At 36.2% G+C, this 21,727-nt stretch overlaps 1 protein-coding gene and 1 non-coding gene across 3 annotated transcripts in view; one reads left to right on the forward strand and one right to left on the reverse strand.

The window, feature by feature from the left end:
- LOC128861487 (elongation of very long chain fatty acids protein 6) overlaps nt 1-21,727 on the reverse strand; it is a 106,055-nt gene that overhangs the window by 23,008 nt on the left and 61,320 nt on the right. The gene's annotated exons all lie outside the window — the stretch shown is intronic.
- On the forward strand, nt 15,498-15,703 carry LOC128862637 (U12 minor spliceosomal RNA). Its single transcript, XR_008454523.1, has one exon. It is a non-coding gene; the product is annotated as a U12 minor spliceosomal RNA (small nuclear RNA).

The following is a 21,727-nucleotide window of genomic DNA, read 5'->3' on the forward strand; positions in this document are numbered from 1 at the left end:
GAGCTGGTTGTGATTTTCCAGTCAAATATAATGCAATCACACTATTACGTTTGAAATCCATTACTGATTTTCTTTTTTCGCGTTTACTCTCGGCAAAATGCTTCTACGCGCTTGTAATCTATACTTTGGACTGACATTTAGCACACTAACAGACAGTTGAAGCCCGTGCAGTGCGAGGGTTCTGAAGCTGGTTACACTTCCAGTGTCGTATCCTGTACAAATGCGCACATACTCCATATGATATTACTATCATCCGACTCTTACATAACAAATTTTAGGCCTCAGCCTAAAAAAAAGTATTCGCCTCTAACTGCGGATGCACAAAATTTGCTTATCAACCACCAGCTGGTACAATTTGTATAATTTCAGTAATATATGCTACCATACAAATAAAATTATAGACTTTTGAATTTATAAAATATGAAAATTAAAAATCTTACAATAATTTAACTTCAAAAATTGCTTCTTTAGAAGTTACGCCTTATAACTTTTGTTGAAAAATGGGGTAATCAAATTTCTTAGGTAGCATCCCACGCACATGAAAAATGTTGATACATATACATACACACATACATATATCATTCCAACCCTAAAACGAGAAAAAATATGCCAATTACGTAACCCTGGAAAGATTGTAAGTTTTCTCTAAACATCGAGGTTTTTGTCACACTGTGCGCCGGTGTGCTGAGCGCAGATAACATTTGGCCAATTGTGTGAATGTGAAAAATTATAATTAAAAGCAACAATATTAATGTGAGTAATCTCGCGCTATATTAGTTTGTAATCGTCCGCAAATTTTTCAAATCTCGCATGATTTTTCGCAATGACAAATAACTTAATCTGTACAAATATTCTGACATTTGACTTGCAAAATCTGTTTAGAAATATTTAAAACAAATTATTAATAAAATAGGGAAAAGGTTATCAGTGTAAAAATAGCTTAGCGCTTTGCTTACACTCGCACATAAATCGGTTTATGAACTGGGACTTGGTTTTTTTCCAACGGTTCTACACTTTTGTTCTTTATTAATGTTGTTTTTGTTCAATTTTTTTTTTTTGGTTTTTTTTCGTAGCAATACGCAGATATTTTTCATGGGGGATATTTTTTTATAGGGTTCTGCAATGGGGTCAAAAAAAAGCAAACTCTTGCAGAGCCCGATTGGACAGATTTCGGCGTTTCAAATAAACAAGCACTAATTTGATCTTCTATTAGTCAAGAAACCCAATTTCTGCGAACATAGCAGAATTTATGGCATTGCTCCCTGCGCACAAAGACCGAAGAGTATACTTCATTTTCATTTTCATGGTATTGCTGTCTCGAATATGGCGTCGGTCCGACTGAACTTTTATTACGGTGATATTTTTTAATATTGGCGTCAAACGATTCGAAGGATCTCATCAGAAGCTTTTGCATTTCAAAAATTTCCATAAAGGTTTAACAGCGACTGACAAAGAACGACCGTTGTTAGGCATAGTTTTTATAATTTTTTGTGTTTTTTTTTGTCAGCACAACTAGCAAGTACAACACTCAGACAAGTCCATTGTATTGCGCGCAGGTTTCCTTTAAATCTACCCGACCTCCGAAGAAATCTGAGTAGATCTTGTGGTGCTAAAGAGCCAAGGTAGTCGCTTGTTACATATCACTGCCTAAGACCTCAAGCCTGATCCGAGCGAAAGCCGGGCAGACGTCTCATCCTCCACTCCACACGCTGGGCTGAGTGTTGAGTGCTGTCTGAGATGCCCACCTTTTCCATGTGCCTTGCCCATAGAAAGTAGCTCGTCATCAGTCCAACAAGCTGTCTACAGTCCCTTCTGCTTAATGGCAGGAGGATCTGCGACAGTCGGTGGAACATGGCAGGTAGCATCAGTTTCGTCCATTTGCAGCCTCTCTGAGCCTGCCAAGTTCACTTGTGAGTTGAAGTAACCTGTTCGCAAACTGTGGTTTTGAACCGTGCAGAATGGCTTGGCGGAACGGACTCTGAGGCCAACTTCGTTAGAGTCAGAGGTCTTATTAACCGCGATACCCACGTGTCCCGGGACCCATGTTAGCATAGTTCAGCCTAGATTTACAGGACACAACTACCCTTGAAGTGGATGGAGGGCTGTCAAAAGCCATGGGCGTCGCTTTGATGTCGCTGCAGATTTGCCTCTCCCCCTGTTTTTCACAACAAAGTTCATTGCTTCTTGCACAGCATACACCTCCGCTTGAATCACAGTTGCGTACATTCAAAAGCAAAGTGTAGTTTTGTCCCGCTGGATTCCATGTAAACACCAGTGCCCGATCTTTGAGTCATTTGTGAAAATGCGAAAACACTGTTTGCCGGGCTCAACTCAAGGAGTTAACGCATCTCGATATCGCTTTCTGTTGACGATAAGTACATTTCCAACCGCATTTCCGAAGAAGAATTGAAGAATTACACCATCAGACCAGAATGAGCACCAAACAGTAACACCAGAGACACCACTTTTTTGAAGACATACGCGAACCAAGCGAAATCGAACTCGTTTTAATAAGTTGTACTTAGTCCTGCCTTAAGTTCTGTTACTAGTTAAGTCCGTTATAGATATGAAATTATAAGACTTTTTTTAATGAAGTTAGTGTCATTTGTTAATTAAATATTAAACAAAAAAATTTTAAATTTTCATTAGATTTCCATTTACTTTTCCACAAGCCTTCAACCGATTAGGCCATTCAGCTATAGAGGGCGCTGCTCGAACTAAAGATTGTTTGCGACTCTCAGTGAGGTCTTCGATAGACCATATTTTCCAATTCTGACCACAAACTGTAGTGCAATAGATTCAGATCTGGACATCCAGACGGTCAATCTTCCGCGTCTATGAACCCAGGAATATTGTTTTTTAGCCGGTGCTGCGTGGTTATGGCCTTATGGACTGGAGCGGAATCTTGCTGGAAGATCCAAAGCTCTGTATCCTAATTGAAGAGACATCCTTCTAAGACATCCTCCAGGTACACTTTTGCCCCAGCCTTAACCCCTTTTTGGCAGAAATGAAGATATCTAAACGTTACGGAGGCTGGGTGGTGGCCTCACTGATCTCTCGGAACAACATTTTTGGCGTCTTTAGAAGTTTTAGCATACATTTTGTCGCTTTGCTTATTAAAAACTTCTTCAACAGTGAACATTTTTATATCTGTGAAAAGAATATTTTCATGGCCGTTGACCGCGTGCCACCGAAGAAGCTGCTTTCACCGTCGAGTCTATCTTTCTTCAAGCGCGTTGCAAGAGATGACCAGTTGAGCGATGGAAGAAGTTTTTATGTGGATATCATCACTAATTAGTCTTGACATGGATCTGGTCGATACATTCATTTCACTGGACATGATTTTCTGCTTTCTAAGCGGATTTCTCTGAATTCTTTCTCGAACGGCTTTTATGGCTGCACTGGTTCGAATCAAACGAGGACGAATACTTCTCTTTCTGTATGCCACTTCAAGCGTTTGAACACTTCAAACTTTTACCACACCTTTGTAATGCAATCACTGCAATGCGATTTTCCTTAGCTCCTCACTCCATTGTTAACCCTCTAACCGTTTTTTTTAAATAACGATTTAAAATGCATACGAATTTCATTTTCCGGTGAATTTAGCAGTCTGAATAATGTTGTAATACTGCAGATCAATAAAATTCCCGAAATGAGGAAATTAGAGAGGAAACAAGTTTGACCGTCTGTAGACGGTCAAAACGGTTTGAGACAAAACAAATCAAATATGAAATCTGGTAAGCAATGTATTTTAATAATTCAATTAAAGTTAAAATATACTACATTGCAATGGTTTAAAATACAAATCATATTAAAAGATTATTAATGAAATTTATTTCGAGTGGAATTCATTGAAGCAATTTTTGTTAGGCGGCAAACACTAGTTTATCTCACATTTCGAGCAATAAATTTGCGTATCGGACTGTTTGCAATATTTGCATCTCCTTTTTCCTGATTTATCAAACATAGCGGGAATGTGCCCAGTGTTATCAAATCTGATGTCATCTATAGGTCTGGCACACCTTTTTCTCTGGCTTGTAGTTGGCTGACAGGAGGTTGTTGATGGTCTCCCTACTTTCTTTGGAAGCGAAAAAGAACAAAAGCCACAAGCGATTTTCTCGCGGAAGTCTGGAAGATTAATTTTATCGCTTGGATTGACGCGATGGTAGAGTATATATGCATTTGTTACGGCCATATCGAGGAAATGGTAAAATATTCGGTTCATTATATTGCGTGCCTTAAGTCGGATGTGGTATCGTCCCATCAGTCCATCCATCAAATCCACCTCTCCCATGTGGGTATTGTACTCTTTTATTATTTTTCGGCACTCTACTTCGATATACGATTTTTTTTTACGATCGTAACGTGGTAATTTCGTTGAGACTGCTGTGGGGTTGGTCTTCAAAAACGGCATCACCCCGACATAGGTATACCGATGCAAGTCGAACTGCTCTGTTATCCTTCCATGTCACTGTTGAAATGTCCACACCATATGCTGCACCAACATACTCAACGGAATATCCCCTGCTCGAAACTGAATGTTCTTCGTCTTTTTCACTTGGCAACTTTGAGTTTGGAATTCGATTAGGGCGAATAGTTCCCAAAGAAAAAATGCCTTTTGCTCGCAGATAAACTAAAAGAGGCAGTGAGGTATAAAAATTGTCAAAATACAAAATGTGATTTTGAAATTCAGGGATCGATTGGCTTAGGCGAACTACTACGTTTGCTGTGGGACCGATGTCCGGTTCTCCTGGCAAAACAGTGTTATCGCCCGCTCTGATAAATACTTCAAACCTATACGCATATCCAGAAGTATCGCATAAAACAAACAATTTTATACCCCACTTGTGTGGCTTCTTCGGCATATATTGACGTAGATGATGATTAGTTTTAGTTGCACACATTTGTTCGTCAACACAAAGGCGTGCTGTTTTTGGCACAGAGTCAAACCTTTCATTAAACAGTTCCGCAATACGTCTGACACGATACAACGGATCATAACCAGCAGTTCCTCTTTCAGCGCGTTGCTCTTTGTCAGCAAATGACAAGTAACGCTTTATATTTTTAAACTGCCTGCAAGACATTACTTTTCGTATTGGCTCAAATGCGTTTTTGCTCCAGTAGCTTTCCATGTTTGGATATCGGTACAGTGACATATACAACAAAATTCCTACAAATTTGTGAATATCTGCTTCTGTAGCTGAAAACGAAGTATTGACATTTTCCTGATGTGCAGAACGATTTGTTTCCATAACAATTAGGTCGACAATTTCTGAAGAAAAAAAGTATTCGAAGAATTGGAATGGCGTTTCTAAATTATTAATTAATGCTGGCAAAGATGTATTGCCTCGAAATGTGATGTCGTTAACGTGAAGTTGTAATGACTTTTTCTTCCAACAAATGTTTTGAAATTCTTTCTGATATCGATTTCCCCCACATTTTTGCAGCTAAATCCTCCGTTAGATGGAATTGACAAAGGTCCCTCGATTTCAATCACAGATCGTGGTTGCTTTGATGGTTTAAAAGGTGTTGCTGCCGACGCCGTAGGGGCTAGTTTCTCTTAAAAATTAAATCGAAATTCAATGTAAAGGAAAGTACAGAGTTTTTAGATATATCTTGTTCAACAGAGCTGACATTCAAACACAAATCCAAAGCATTCATAAATGCAGAGCTTGTGTTAGCTTCCTTCATTTCATCTAAGCACTCCAATATTGCCCTATCGGTACTCTCCTCGGTACTCTCCTCAATGAAATCATCAGGTTGAAAGTCAGGGCCAGAAATATCGTCGTCACTATCGAAGCCATCATCGTTGAGTTGCTCATCAACTGACATCATATATGCTTCTATCTCCTCATCCGACATCGTAGACAACTTACATTTTCTCATTTTGTCAATTACTTGAAAAAATACGTTACAAAATAGCCGATATATAAATGAAAGTCATATTTGGTATGAATATGTAAAATTTCGCATTAACCGTTATGGCCGTCTACAGACGGTCATCAGAAAATGCTAGAATAATACATATAACCTTCGGCTTACTCAAAGGAACATGATAAATTATCAAAATATATATTATTTTAAGCTTACCATAAAATTTTAAAGCATCAGCATAAGTAAAAATTCCAATTTCTTTCGAATCGTAATTTCACCAGTTTTCAAAATAATTTATTTCACTTATCACACTGACCTGCGGCACTCCAGTAGCGTGTGCGCTCAAAATAGAGAGAAAACTGAGATTGTTAGCTTCACTTCATAAAAAGCATACTCACAACAGTGCGGAGTAACGGTTTTTTATTCTAAAATAATATTTAAGGCGTAGTGTTGGCAAAAAATTATTGACCGTCTACAGACGGTCTAAACGGTTAGAGGGTTAACAAACGAAATTTGTGACGAAACTGAGTATAATTTATGAGTAGACAATAAATACGAAGAAAGGCAAATATAACGCAACTTTTTTCTGCGAATTTGTTCTCGCAGTATGCATTGCAAAATTTGTCACAGAATTTTTTTGGAAAGCTGTCAAAATAATATACTGTCTAATATTACTAGAACTAGTAAATCCCATTTAATTTTACATGTGTCATCTTCGAAAAGATGATCCTACAACTTTCCGACATGCCACGGTCAGAGCACTATGGCTTGTATTTAGGTGAGAATGATTCAGATATCTTAACATTCACATTAAGCAAGCAGAAAATGTCATTGCTCACATTTAATGGAAAAGTAGGTTATTAACAAGAGCTGAGTCAATAATGAATATTTTTTTAATGTAGTTTTAGATTCGTAAAGTGGCTTTCTTTCCTTATTTCATAAATAAAATCTGAGCAGAGGAAATACTTTTAATTACTTAAAATCACAGGTACTTACATAACTACTTAGCTAGTAACTCCTATTTTATGCATGTACAATACATACATACATACATACATACGTATATATGTATTCTGGGCTTCTTTAATTAAGAGACCCATGCAAAGCTTCAATATTCTCATAATATATGTGGTTAATCAACACGGTTATCCATGCGTTGCAATAAAAAATGAAGTAAGGAGCTGAACTGCTGCAAAAAGTAAGGTCAATAATATTTGTAATGAACTTCAATTTTAACGCGAAATTACTTAGCAATGAAATGCTTTTAACTGAAGGCATACATTTACTTCTCATACAAACACCAGATATGTATGTATGAATGCATGTATGTAGATATGTTCACATCAAAAGATGTATGCACTAATACATATGCATTAAAAAGTTAAAAGTGCACCCAAACCTGACTAGGACTACGTTTGAACGGTATTTTTCCATTTTCATTTTGAGAGAAATATTTTCCCTTTTAATTTTTAATTGGCACTGATTGGTGTTAATAAACTGAAATATTGCCATACAATTTTACTACATTTTTCTCAGAAACTTTCTCTTTTGTGCGATTGAAATAACTCAGTTTTCGTTTGTTTATACTAGTAATAATTACCGATTTGAGCAATAAGCAGAACAGAGAAATGTCGGTTCTTAACAAGGAATGGGCGAGTTTTTTATCAGCTGCTTCACAGCTACTAACTACTCCCTAATCTAATTCAGATATTTTGAGTAGATTTCCCCACTCTTGGCATAATATGAATACAGAGCAAGTGGGTTCAACTCCTATTCGAGGTAGTTAGCATTAAAATAACAGCGTACATAACATACTGTTAGACCAAAAGAAAACTTTACATAAGGAATCATGTGTGGGAAAAAAGAAAGGAAAAATTAGCAATGACGCACACTACAAATGGAAGGAGGCGTCATATGCAACACAATATTAATATTTCTTATTATTACAAAAAAAAAAAAAATAACAATAATAAAAAAATAATAATAAATAAAAAAATAAGATATCCGAATGCCCATAGGATTTGATAAATGTCGAAAAAAAAAATTGCAAAGGGCAAAGTCATAAATGTTGAACCGGGTGCAAATGACAACAGCACAGCAAACATTAAGGGGTTATACGCAGTTATGACTTTCAAAAAAATCGATTTTTTTATTGCATTTTTGTAATGTACATATATTCAAAAGTATACGCACGAAATTTGAAGTAGATCTAAGCAATACTTTCGGAGTTGTACCTAAATATGTAGAGATGCCTCGGCACGTTTTAAGGTAGGTATTGAAACTTTAAACGTGTTTTTTTCAAAACGGCATTTTTCAAGTCGGTGTACACGATATCTCAAAAACGGCTTGTTTGATCGGTCAACCGTTTTAACTCAATCTTTAAAGATACATTTTCTAGTAATTAATCGTTCCTTTTGTAAATCTGATACTTATTTTCCATTTTATAATCAATTTACGGCCAAATTTCAACGTAAAAATCGAAATCATTTCTTTTAAAAGCTGCCATTTTGTGAAAATTCACTATTTTGGTTAGCCGAACGATTAATTACTAGATAATCTAATATATTAACAAAATTTGTTTGGTTTTTTGATTTCAGATAATCCAATCCTGAGTTACGATGTACACCGTAAATCGTCTTTTTTTAAAGGAGGTTCCAGAAATCGCCTGCAGCGCGCTCTATAATCAACATTTTCATAAATAAAAAATTTTGTTACGTTCTTGAAGGATGCTTTTATAACCGCCAAAAATTTTCAAACTAAAATATTCTGAAGTTTCTTCAGGATAAATCCTTGACAACCCGTCTTTTATTTGCTTCATAACTGCGTATAACCCCTTAAGGAAATGGAAAAAGGTGAAGTTTATAAGTACCTTGGTGTATTACAAAACTACAATGTTGAAACAATGCAAATGAGAAAAAAGCGTATAGCCGAGTACAGAAGACGCCTCCACGTACTTTGCAAAACAAACTTGAATTCCAATAACCAGATCAGAGCTATCAACTCATTTGCAATACCTGTAATTTCGTATAGTTTTGGTATAGTAAAATGGTCAACAGCTGAGCTGAACAGCTTGGAACGCATGATGCGCACAATAATGACTAAACATAAATGTCATCATCCTAAAAACTCTGTATTGAGATTTGCACTGCCTAGGAGAGAAGGAGGTAGAGGTGCAATTGACGTGGGAGCACTGCACGACAAGCTGATCCTGAAACTTAGGAATTACTTTTATGGAAAGGCCGGAAACTCTGCACTTCACCATGCCGTCAGTGCAGCTGATATTAAATTTACACCTCTTAGTATGATGCACGAGTTTAACAGCAGGAACTCTATAACAAAAATGGACAAAGTTAAACAATGGTCACGAATGCCCATACATGGCGTATATAACAACGAATTGAAAAGCCCGCATGTCGACGCGAAACTGTCGCATTTATGGCTATTCAATAAAGGAATTTTCGCGGAAACAGAAAGTGCTATATTTGCTATGCAAGATGGAGTAGTACCCACGCGAAATTATAGTATGTAAAGTACGTCATCAGAGAGCCCAATGCTCTGGCAGACATATGTCGTAGATGTGGCGACCACGGCGAAACTCTAAACCATGTTTTAGTTGGGTGTACGCTATTAACAAACTCCTTCTACCCTAAACGGTGTTGCAAAAATTATACACCTACGACTTGCTCAAATGTACAAGAACTCATAATATACCTGACATATTTGAGGTAAATAAAAATGACAACACTGCGTTTGTCATAGACATTGCACAAAAATACCCATAGAACGTACACAGAGAAAATCAGCAAATACTCCGATTTGGGGATTGACATCAAGCGGCAGTGGAAACTCAGAAAGGTGTATTGCCACTGATCATATCGGCCCACGGATTCGTTCACGTTAATCTGACGGAAAGCCTCAAGAAGCTCAAATTGGAGAATCACCTTATCTATAACCTTCAAAAAGCGGCTCTGCTGAATTCTTGTCACATATATTAATAAGAAATTTCCTTCAGTAAATTAGTATATATTTATTGCTACAATATTCACACCTGTACCTCTTAGTTCTATTTTAATTTAGAGTACGATAGTTAAAAACTTTTTAAAACAGTGTAAACATCTGACTTGCAGCTAAGCTGGCGCCAAGTTGTGTAAGTGTCTCCCAAAGAATGGAATGTTTGACAAAATCAAAGAAAAAAATAAAAAAAAAAACAAATTATTTTAATAATTACATCAGTCAAACGACGCATGGCAAACAGTTTTACAAACACGTAAATGCCAGTGAATCACAGGTTTTCTCTATATACGTATGCATACAACTCAGCTGATCCCTGTATTCTAAATGAATGTCGCACTGCACGCTGATTTCTCAATACAAAAAGCATTCAAACATAGGAAACTTAGGAGGATTAGTGACATTTTTTCGCCATTCAGTTGTATAGCTTTAAACCTAGAAAATCCAACTTCGAAAGGAGGATCGAAACACATCATCTTTTTGTCGATTTTAAAGCTGCACTACGAAAGTAAATTATTTTTAAGCCGTAATGTCTGACTTCTGTATTCTCGCAAAATTAATACAGCTATTCAAAATGACGCTGTTGAATACCAGCAGCGCCGTTAGAATTGAGACGGACCTCACCCAACCGTTTGATACCAAATGAGGCTTCACACACGCTGATTCGCTGTCGTGTGACTTCTTTAACCTGATGCTGAGCGTACGAGCCGCAGAACTTAATCGCTCAGGCACAAGTTTTTATAAGAGCGTACAATTTTTGACGTATGACGCGGTCTTAACAACCGCGCTCTGCCTTTTCTAAACTGGATAAAAAGCAAAATGAGTCTGGTGGTGTACGAGGACAAAACGAAGTACCTCCTGTCATCAAACAAACAGTCGGCGCACACGCGTATCGGCAGCCACGTCACTGTTAACAGCTATAATTTCACGGTTGTAAGAGACTTCGTTTATTTACGAGCAAGCATTAACACCGACAACAACGTCTGCCTGGAAATCCAACGTAGAATCTCTCTTGCCAACAAGTGCCACTTTGGACTAAGTAGGCAACTGAGTAGTAAAGTCCTCTCTCTCCGCTCTTTACGAACAAAAGTAACACTCTACAAGGCTCTCATCATGCCCGTCCTAAAGTATGGCGCAGAAGCGTGCACGATGACAACATCCGAAGAGGCGTGCCTTGGAGTGTTTGAGAGAAAGATTCTGCGCAAGATTTTTGGGCGTTTTAGCGGCTACGCTGCCTGGGTCATGTCGTCCGAATGGATACAAACGCTCCGGCTCTGAAAGTATTCGATGCAGTATCAGCTGGTGGTAGCAGAGGACGAGAAACCACCTCTGCATTGGAAGGATCAGTCGGAGAAGGACTTGGCTTCACTTGGTGTGTCCAACTGGCGCCGGTTAGCACGAGAAAAAGAAACGACGTAAGAAACGCGTAAGCGCTTGCCGCGTCAATCAAAAAGAAGAAGGTCATGCGTCGATGAGGCCCTGCTCAGAGCAGTAAGGTTAGAAAAAATTCAGTGAACTTAGAAAAATCAACCACCAAAATTGCTACTTAGCTAATGCTGCGATTTTAGGCAGTAAGTCTCAGATAGTTCACGGTTAAGAGGATAATATTGGCACACCGACCAGCTGGTAATAAAACGGGGCAGAACACGCCTAATGAGTTGTGAGAGAGATTAAATTTTTTATTTCAAGCACAAAATTAAATTTGCAGAATAAAATTCTGATATTAATCGACTGGCAGAACGATGTAAATATCCCTTGACCGCGCGTGCTTTGTTTTCGTGTAGTTTGTGGCTAAATTAATTTGATAATGATGAAGCGAACTATGCTTACATCTCATTTTTATTATAATTTTTTTCGTTATTTAATAACTACTAACTATATTTGATTTGTAAAAAATTTTTCCACTAAATGAGTTGATTTATCGGTAAATATTAACGATGCAGCTTTCAATGCAAATCAATTAACACTACGTTATTTAAGTACATAAATTGAAACAAGTTTGTTGTAACTAATAATAATTCTTGTTTTAATAAAATTTTGTAGTAAACAGGTTTTTACTTCCATAAACAATCGGTACTTAAAATTCGTCGAAACTCGGGAATTAACACAAAGCGCCCACGCGCACGGGACATTTACATCGTTCTGCCAATTTAATTTTTGAATTTAAAATAGTTGCCCGAACAACTTGTGGCAATTTCAGTCTTAACTAAATAATAAAAATTTCATTGCTCTCGCGACTCATTAGTGGTGTCATTTTACCTTTTATTACTGGCTGAGCGCGCTTTAAATATTGTTTATATAATCGTCGACTATCAGACACTCAGTGGATAAAATTTCAGACACAGTAAATTTTGATGGTTGATTTCTGTATGTTGAGAGCATTTTGTCTAACCTTGCCACCATGATGAGGGTCTCATCTCGCAAAAGACCGCTCAACATATCTCCCGTAGCGCTCTGGCAAAATCTGAGGCTTAACAAAATAATGACGAAAAACGCTCGCTCACTCACTGTCTCTTATAAAGGGTGGTTAAGATTCAATGGCCGGTGTTGATTTTGAATAAAATACAATTTTTTTTAGGAAATTATTGTCATTTCTCTGTATTATGATAATATTGGTATGGCTCAATTACGTATGGAACAAAATATCGGCCAAATGGGGCCGCGGCCTCGACGGCACACCTCCATTCGATGGTCCAAATTTTCGATGACGCCGAGGCTTAATTGAGGTTCTATGCCGTTAATGTGCCGAATTATCTCATCCTTTAGCTCTTGAATTGTTGCTGGCTTAGCGGCGTACATTTTTTCTTTCAAATAACCCCCAAGAAAGAAGTCCAACGGTGTCGTTGACGTTTAGGTGTGGTTCACATTCAACATCCGCCCTTGAAATTTAACCACCCTTTACTATAAAACCTATTAAATAAGAATAACTGGCATAAGCAGATTAATTCTATTTGATGTGCATGCCAGATAGATTTTTATGAACATTTTTCATTAGAATTTATGGTGTGTTTTCATATTAAGCTGGTAGTTTATGTATATTTAGTGGGTTCAACAATGCATATAAAAACTTAAAATTTCTACAAATTTACGTCTTCATTGCTTATTATAAAGTACTCGTTCTATAAAAAAAAAAAAATAAAGTCAGCTCCGAATATAATAGAAATTATTTAATTTAAACACAAATGATTTGCTTTTACAGATGTGAGGAAAAAAGAATAATCGTGCAAAACAGAAACCGAAATAACTTCAAAACTCACTCACTCCATTGTGATATCACAGTAGCAATTTATCTGCTACTCTTTGTTAAACCATTTTGTTTTAGGTGCAAACCGATTGATCTGACTGACACTTGCTAGGGTGGTTCAATAAATATTCGTTTTTTAGGAAAGAGGGCGTTCCTGCGGGACGACGGCAAAACAAATTTCAGACTGGTTGATAGGTTAGTTTGGATTTGGGAGTTATTCGAGTAAGACGTGTTTCGTGATTTTCGCTAAGATGGAAAAAGCGCTGTAGGTATCGTTCAGTAATTCGCTTTTTGTTTTTGGATGGAAAAAAAGCGAGGAGATAAAAGCAAAGTCGGAGGCTGACTATGGGGACGCTTCGCCATCCATGACCACAGTTAGATATTGGTTCAACGAATTTAAACGTGGGCGAATATCCGTTTTTGATGAGGACGCCCGGCAAACGTGATTACCGCGGAACTCATTCAAAAAGTCCTCGACATGATTCTCACCGATCCACCAACGAGAAGTGTGTCAACTGGAATGGCAATTAATATTTTACCTGATAAGTTGGCAATGAAAAAATGTTCGGCCCGATGGGTGCCGCGATTGCTCACAAGCAACAATAAGCGGGTGCGACTGTTAACTTCGAAACAGTAATTGGAGCAATTTAAGTGAGTTCAGAAGGTATTTTTGCGTCGAGTTGTCCCTGTTGATGAAACCTGGATTCATCATTACACACCATTACACACCAGAAGCTAAGCAACAATCAAAACAATGGTGAATCTGCTCCATGGCTATGATTATTTGTCATGCGAACGGCGTCATCCTCATGGATTTTTTAGAAAAAGGAAGAACGATAACTGGACAATACTAAGGTGAGTTATCGAACCACTTTCACAAAAAATTCAAGGAAACACGCATTTGGCGAAAATGAAGGTTCTGTTTCACCACGACAACGCACCAGCACATTCATCCGGACCCGTATTCACCCGATCTGGCTTCCTGCTAATTTTTCTTGTTCCCGCACATGACTCGCGGGAAAAAAATTTAGTTCAAACGAGGAAGTCATCGCTGAGGCAGAGGCGTATTTTGCAGAGCTCGACAAAACTTATTTTTGGGAGGTGTTAAAAAAATGACCAGAGCGGTGGAAGAAGTGTATCTTTCTAAAAGGGGACTATGTTAAAAAATGGTGTTTCATTTCTAACACGGGTACCTATTGAACCCTCCTCTTATGTATATCCCTTATATAATCGGTTTCACTCAAGAACGATGAGCCAAGTATCTACAAATATTTGCATGCTACGCAATGAAGCTCTCTGACAAACTCTTCTTCCTCATTCTTGCAGCTTATGCTGTATCTTTGAGCATGTCGACCTAGGAGAGAGACCTGAGGCCTATCATCAAAGTAAAAAAGGTAAAAAAAATACCTCCAAAGCCATCTAAAAATTAAAAAGAGTAAAAAGTGTATTTGCATATTTAAATACATATTTATATTTACATATTCAAACATACATACATGCACCCCTGTTCAAAGTAATAGTGGCGTGATGAATTACCATGTTTTATCTATTTATTTTGTAGTTAACTATTTCCATAGAGTATTCTATAACTTTAAACTAAAAAAAAAAAAAAAATTTTAAATCTAAAAAACAAAATTATAAAAATTATGAAGCACAAAACAAAAAAAAAAAAAATTGAAACTTAGTCATGCGTCGCGCTACTATTATTTTGAACACAGCTGTACATATACGTCAACCAATGCTGTATTGATTGCTAACAAACGATTAACGACGACTAATGACCGATGTATTGTCGTATGCCGTATTCGCTATTACTTTAAATATGTAGAGCTATGCGAATGAGTGTGCGTGCGATGAGTGAATGAGTGTTTTTAAAATTAAATTGAAACTACGAATCAGTAGGAACTATATTAGTTTACTTGTTTTTCCATAAAGTAAATTGCAAGACATAAAAAAACAATTTGACGTCAGCCCTATAAACCGATTAGTTATTTTCAACAATGTTAAATCAGCTTTAGCAAATAAAAGCAAGATTGTAATCTATTCTTCTATGTATTTATATAAATATGTACCCAGCCATGTATGCATGTTTGCATGTACGCATGTATGTATGCATATATGTACATATATCCTTCTAAAATACGTGTATTTGTGCAGCTTTGTAATCATTCCCTTATGTTTTTACATACACAGTGAGAAGTGCTTTTGCCGCTCTCAGTACTTTTAAAAAGCTTTTACTTTACTTATTTTGTTTCACATTATTTCATTTTCGTTCCTGCAACACGCATGCACTAACAACAACCATCTGATTCTCAACATGTTTACAAACATCGCTGGTTAAGTAATTCGTTCACTGCTACACTAATTTGTGCCTAAAACTAACAGTAAGGAAAACCGTCCAACCTTGCTAACTGCTCGGTTGATTGGCTTCTAGGCAGTAAGGTGAGAGCATCGCTCTTTTGGGGTGTTCTCATTTTACGAAGCGCTAATTTTTGAATGGGTACAGGTCGTCCCTTTGAACTCATGCGCTCACTACTTTTCGAGTTGTAGAGTTTGGGTGAAGCGATCTGCCCTATGAGTAATATATAATGGTGGGATTTAATTTCAGGTGAAATTGTGTTAAATACATAAACATTTAAACCGATAAGTGAGTAAGGAAATTATGCAGGTATATAAAATAGTTCATGGAACTTACAAACTAGTGTTTTAAGCGAAAATGATAGAAAGAAGATTGCGCCCATCAGAGAGTGCGTGAAGTCACGTTTTTCCGAGTTGTGCAGTATTGCCAACCATTTGCTCTTCGCAATAAATTTAGTGCTTTTTTATACCGCAAATGCGTAAATTTGCGTGTTTGTTTCTTTTTTTTACTTTAAAGCTAAGAAGCTACAAAAGAAGGTTAAAAAATGCCCCTCTGAGAAGGTTTTAGTGCTAATAAAAATTAGTTGGTTCTTATAAAAGTGTGACTTTAACTTTTTGCTCCGTTTAAGGTTTTGCAAGAAAGAATATTAAATGTCCCTCTCTCAACTCTTCTTAAGATTGAAAACCTTTTTACACATTTTAAAAGGCGTTTGAAATTACTGAAATTACTACATTTATTAAAAAAAAACGCACATTCTAAAGACAATTTGTCACGCATACAAATTTCTTTAAGGGGTAACACCACTGTACACGCGTAAAATAAACACGATTTTTAAAGAATTTTTTTATATAGAAGGAAAGGGAAAGCAATCACTCTGATTTGGGAAGTTATTACTTATATACTAAAATACAAAACTACAAAGTTTGATCGAAAAATTTTACAAAATGGCGGCATTGGAGACATTTTTGTAATGTGGTTTCTCTTGAAGGAGCTCCGCGGCACGCAGCACAGAGGGTGCAAATTTTAATCTGGAACAAAGAAACATTTTTTTCTGAATCTAGATAAGAATAGCTAGAGAAACACGTAGGGGATTTAAAAAATATTTATTTTTGTGGAATTAGCAAGCATTTGAAGGAAAAAACTCTTTTTTGGACTAAAAAAACGGCACTTAAATAATTATAACAATCGTTTAAATTAATCTATCGAAAATCCCCTACGCTCTTCTCTTAAGAAGGTTATTATACAGACGTAGTGAAAAACCTGATTCAAAATATTTAAAATTGTTTGAGTTATGCTGCGTGCCAATTTCAGAAAACGTGTTTTGAGAAAAACGCGTTTAATGTTTGGAAATTTGGAGAAGTCGTTAGGTAGCAGTCACTAACGCTTGGTTAAAAGCTTAAAATATTTATGAAATAAACTTCGGTAACGTATAAAACTTTTTGTTCTGTATTTTAAAAGGTTCAAAGAATTTTTTAAGCTTATAAAAAAAAATCAATTTTTTGAAATTTCTACAGTGGTGTTACCCCTTAAGTGATTCAATAAAAATTTGGTATTTTATTTTCTTTAAATGGGCATTTTAGTGCGTTTTTACATCCAAAGCTAGGCCACACGGCAGTAGCGAGAGAGAGATTTGACTGTCGAAAGCAGAAGAACACCAACGACACCTGCAATCGCGGGAAATGCCACCAGATGTTAAAAAAAAGTAAAGCTAAATAAAACTGAGTGAATTATTTAAATAATGATTAAAAAATGTATATTTTACAAAATTATAAACATTACATTTTAATTAGAACAGGCTAGAAAAATGTCATGAAGAAAGAACTAAAACTCCGAGACTAAATAACAAAAAAAAAATGCTAAATCAAGTTACGAAAATGGTAATCTGGCCATACTGGTGCTAAACGTAACTCGTTGTCAAATTCGCTGAGAGCAAAGTAACGGGACCACGATAGGCGCCATCTCATTATTCTTTCCATCATGTGCTTTAAGCACTTTTGGGATTTAGTGCTTAGTGTCCTTTTTACTACCTTACGATCCTACTGAGGCTCATGCTGGTTAAAATAATGGTTCTATGACAGAGAAAAGTCGATGATATACATATGTACATTTTTGTATGATCTACAAATTTTGTTAGCATTAGCTGGCTGGGAAGAGCCAATTTTGCGATTAAATAACTAATACATTTTTCTCTAAAACTTATTGCGAAAGGTTAGAAAATGTGCCTATGAAAAGCATATTTGATAATGTTTCTTATTATTTTACCCGCATTATTGAAAACAAACAACAACACTTTGAAAATAGCGTTTTCAGAATTGCAAAATTGGATATATAAATTTTCGTACTTATCACTTTTATTTGGGAAAATATTTGCTATGCCATTGAAATCAGCGTGACAATTTTTACTTGTTTAGGGAAGTCTCCCTGAAAGCACTTTTATTTGTTCCAAAAATATACTTGTACATTCTTTTGGTCCAATCGGAATTCTGAAAAGCATAAATACTACATATGAAAATAATTTGGTGTAAATTTTGTAAATCTGGTTGAGTGAATTTACTTTGGTCGGTCGGGTGGCTAAAACAAATTTTGGACGATTTTTGTATTTAATATGAATATTTTTCCAGTGGACAAAATTTATTCTATATCTATACATTTCCAAAGTTTTTCGTATGCAAAAATACTGTAATATTAATGAAACACAATTCCAAGTGATATAAACACAGCTCACAACTTGATTAGAATAGTGCGATTAATTTATGTAACAGTCAAATTTTAAACTTCACTGCGATTGATGGAAAAGTAAGTATATAATACTAGAAATAAAAAATTCAGTTTAATATTCTACTTTCAGATTTTTAATCAAAAAAGCGGCGTCTGAACCCGTGGAACGTTTTACAGGTAATTTTGTCAAAGTGAAATAAGGCCAAAGGCGTTTGTATGTCTATTTGCGTTTCATATTTTCCTGATAGGCTGTACACTAAATTGGCGCCTTATTTGAGTGCGTTGTTTTTACATTTTTTTGTAGTGATTAAACATCAATAGTCAAAATTCTAAAAGATAATTTAGAGCCGAGTGGCGACAGTCAATCGAGTAGTTCAATTCGTGCTATACGAGTATGCACTTATATACACACACATACTCGTACATATACAATTGGTTCTCACATTCTTTGTTAGATATTTGGCGGAGCACCTCCTCCAATTTGTGCTGTGCGTTTTGCTGTTGTTCCACAAATGGAGGGACCTGCGGTTTTATGCCGCTTCCGAACGGCAGATGATTTTTTATGAGGAGAAATACACTCGGAGGTTTGCCATTGACTACCGAGGGGCGGCCGATGTTGGTAAAACCTTTCTCTTCTAGAAATAAGTACTTATTAACCCTTTCGGCCGTGTTAAATGCGGACATGGGTGCCGTACTGGCTGGAATTAATTTTCGTTGCAAGAGTAGTGACACATACCAAGTAAGATTATGAAAGATAAACAAGATTTATTAATTCTATAAATAAACATAGTATAAAATTGGTATGGTTTCTTGCTTTGGTGGCTGAGAGTAGACATACGACCGGAATGGTAAAAAAGCATTGGTGGCTGATATCGTAGTACACATACGACCGCAAAGCGTTAAAATATGCAAGATATTTTGAATATTAAATTTTTAGTAGAAGAAATAAAGCAAAAACAAAATGTAGTATGTATGTGAAAAAGTTAAGAAAAAGTAAACTCCATTTGAAAACGGTTCAAAAATAAATGAAGAAAATGTAGAATAAGGAAATAAAAATGAGTTCGCATTAAGCAAATACAATCACAAAAATGCTGAAAAAAGTTTAATGATATATAAAAAAATATAAAAAAAACGTAATTTAATAAAATGATGTAATGTAGTAATTAATGTTTTGGTGAATGATTTTCACTGGGTTTGTAACCATTTTTTATTCTAGTGGGGAGGGAAAGAATTGCACGGCTGAGAAAAGAGATTTGATAGTTAGCCTAAGGCAAAACGTATAAGAAAATTGAAAATATTGTTGGCTGCACACCTTCAATGATATTTAATGCGAATCATTATAAAAAAAAAGCCAGAAAATCGAGGTAGAAAATGTCAAACAACCGCTGTCGAAGATAGACGCATTGTGCGCTTTAGCAGGATAAGGCCGTCAGCATCGTCTAAAGTTATCAGAAATGAATTGAATCTCTCGGTCAGTGACGTTACAGTTCGTCGACGTCTAAATGTCAGAAGTCCTAGAAAAATACCCCTTTTGAAGCATGTGGAAGGACATGCATATTGTGGAGAGACAAAAGCAAAATTGCTTTATTTGGTGGAACAGGCTCTAGGCAGTATGTACGACGACCACCAAACACCGAAAATAATCCTCGGTACACAAAGAAGACAGTTAAGCATGGTGACCTAATATGGGCTTGCAATGGCGTTGGCCCTCTTCATATGATAAATGGCATTATGGATAGACATGTTTATGTAGATATATTACAAAATGCTATGCTCCTATATGCCAGTTGGGAAATGCTTATAAAATGGACATTTCAACAGAAAAACGATCCGAAACATACGAGCAAGCTTGCGAAAGATTAAATTGTATCGGAAAAGATCGATCTTATGCTATGGCCACCTCAGTCCCCAGATCTTAATCCGATGAAAAACTTATGCGGAAATGTTAAGCGGGTTATGGCAACTGCAAATGCTTCAAACACAGGTGAGCTTTGTCAAGTGGTTCAAGAAGCATGGCCTCAAATCCCCTTGAAGCGTTGTCAGGACCTTATCGATTCCATGCCCCGTCGATGCGCAGCCGTTATTAAAAATATTAGACTGTATTGAGTATGAAGAACTTAAAAAATAATTTTTGAATAAAGTTATTCTGTTTTGTTTTTTCCTTTAATGTAACCACTACTATAATTATGAACAGCCACTTTTCGGTGCACTTCGCAAAAGTCGTCAAAAAATTACACAAACCAATGGAAAACTAACGGTATCTTTTGACTATTCTCTTCTTTGTATGCTATTAATTCGTAATGTTTAATATATAGAAAAATGAATACGAATGTTGTGAGGTGCTGCACTACTACATTTTTGGACACAGCTGTATATGTAATAATAAATAAAAAATGTAATACAACATAACACAAAATAGAATGTTATATTAGATGCTGAAATGATTTGAAAAAATAAAATAAGTTAAAATTTAATGAATAACGAAAAAAAAAACGTAGAAGCAAAATATTAAATAAAAAACTTATAGAAATTTGAATATATTGTTATGATTTTTAAAACTTGAATATTGTATAGAAAAGTACCAAGTACCTAAAAATGGTATACAAATTAAATTTCTATAAAATGATGTTATATTAGATTTAAAAAAAAAACATAAAGTGAGTCACTAAGTAAAATAAAATTATGGGAATTTATTAAAAAAAAGGTTAAAAAATAACAATAAAAAAAGTTCTAAAAAAATAATAATAAAAACGGATCTAAAGAAATAACAATAAAAATAACAATAAAAAAACAAACAAAAATTTTGCCCCGTTGTAGGACTCGAACCGCTGTCCCCAGTAGAAACGATCTGATACTCAAAAATGTATCCAGTCACTACACTAACGCAAAAGCAGCACCCGCAGCGGCAGTATACGTACACTAGACACGAGTAAAAGTAGTCTCCGTTACTGAATGAATCCAAACTGTGGTTACAACAACAGCAATCATTAATGACAATGAAATTTCTCATCAATGGTGAAAAACAGAAGTTATTCTTCATATCAACATTTGTATGTCAATCGCCCTGTGTTATGCAATCGGCGTGCTGCCTCCATATCTGCAGACACAGCAACTTTCGCGCCGTCACTTACATACATGTGTACAAATGTATGTGTATAAATACGTATGCGTTGTCTGCAAGTTATATGTGCGCTTGAGTTTTTTTTTTTAATCTTTTAAACGCCAGCAATGACTACCAACTGACAAATGCTTTGAAAATGTGCAGCAAGCGCGTGCGACCGAAGACCATGCCAGATCGTCCAATGTTGGTCGTTGCTTATGAGACTCACAACAAGACAATGGATTCGCTCTCAGTCAGTTGTGTGGTTAGTGAGTAAATTGGCCGGTCGGTAATTACGGCCATCGCAAGCCATTTGTTGTGAATTGTTGGCATTGTTTTAATTCAGTTTGCTGAGCTGGTTACGACTGATCAACTAAATTTATCTTGGCCACGCGACAGCAATGGCGGGAAATTGGCAGCG

The sequence above is a fragment of the Anastrepha ludens genome, chromosome 4 (genome assembly GCF_028408465.1).
Source record: "Anastrepha ludens isolate Willacy chromosome 4, idAnaLude1.1, whole genome shotgun sequence".
Classification (NCBI taxonomy): Eukaryota; Metazoa; Arthropoda; class Insecta; order Diptera; family Tephritidae; genus Anastrepha; species Anastrepha ludens.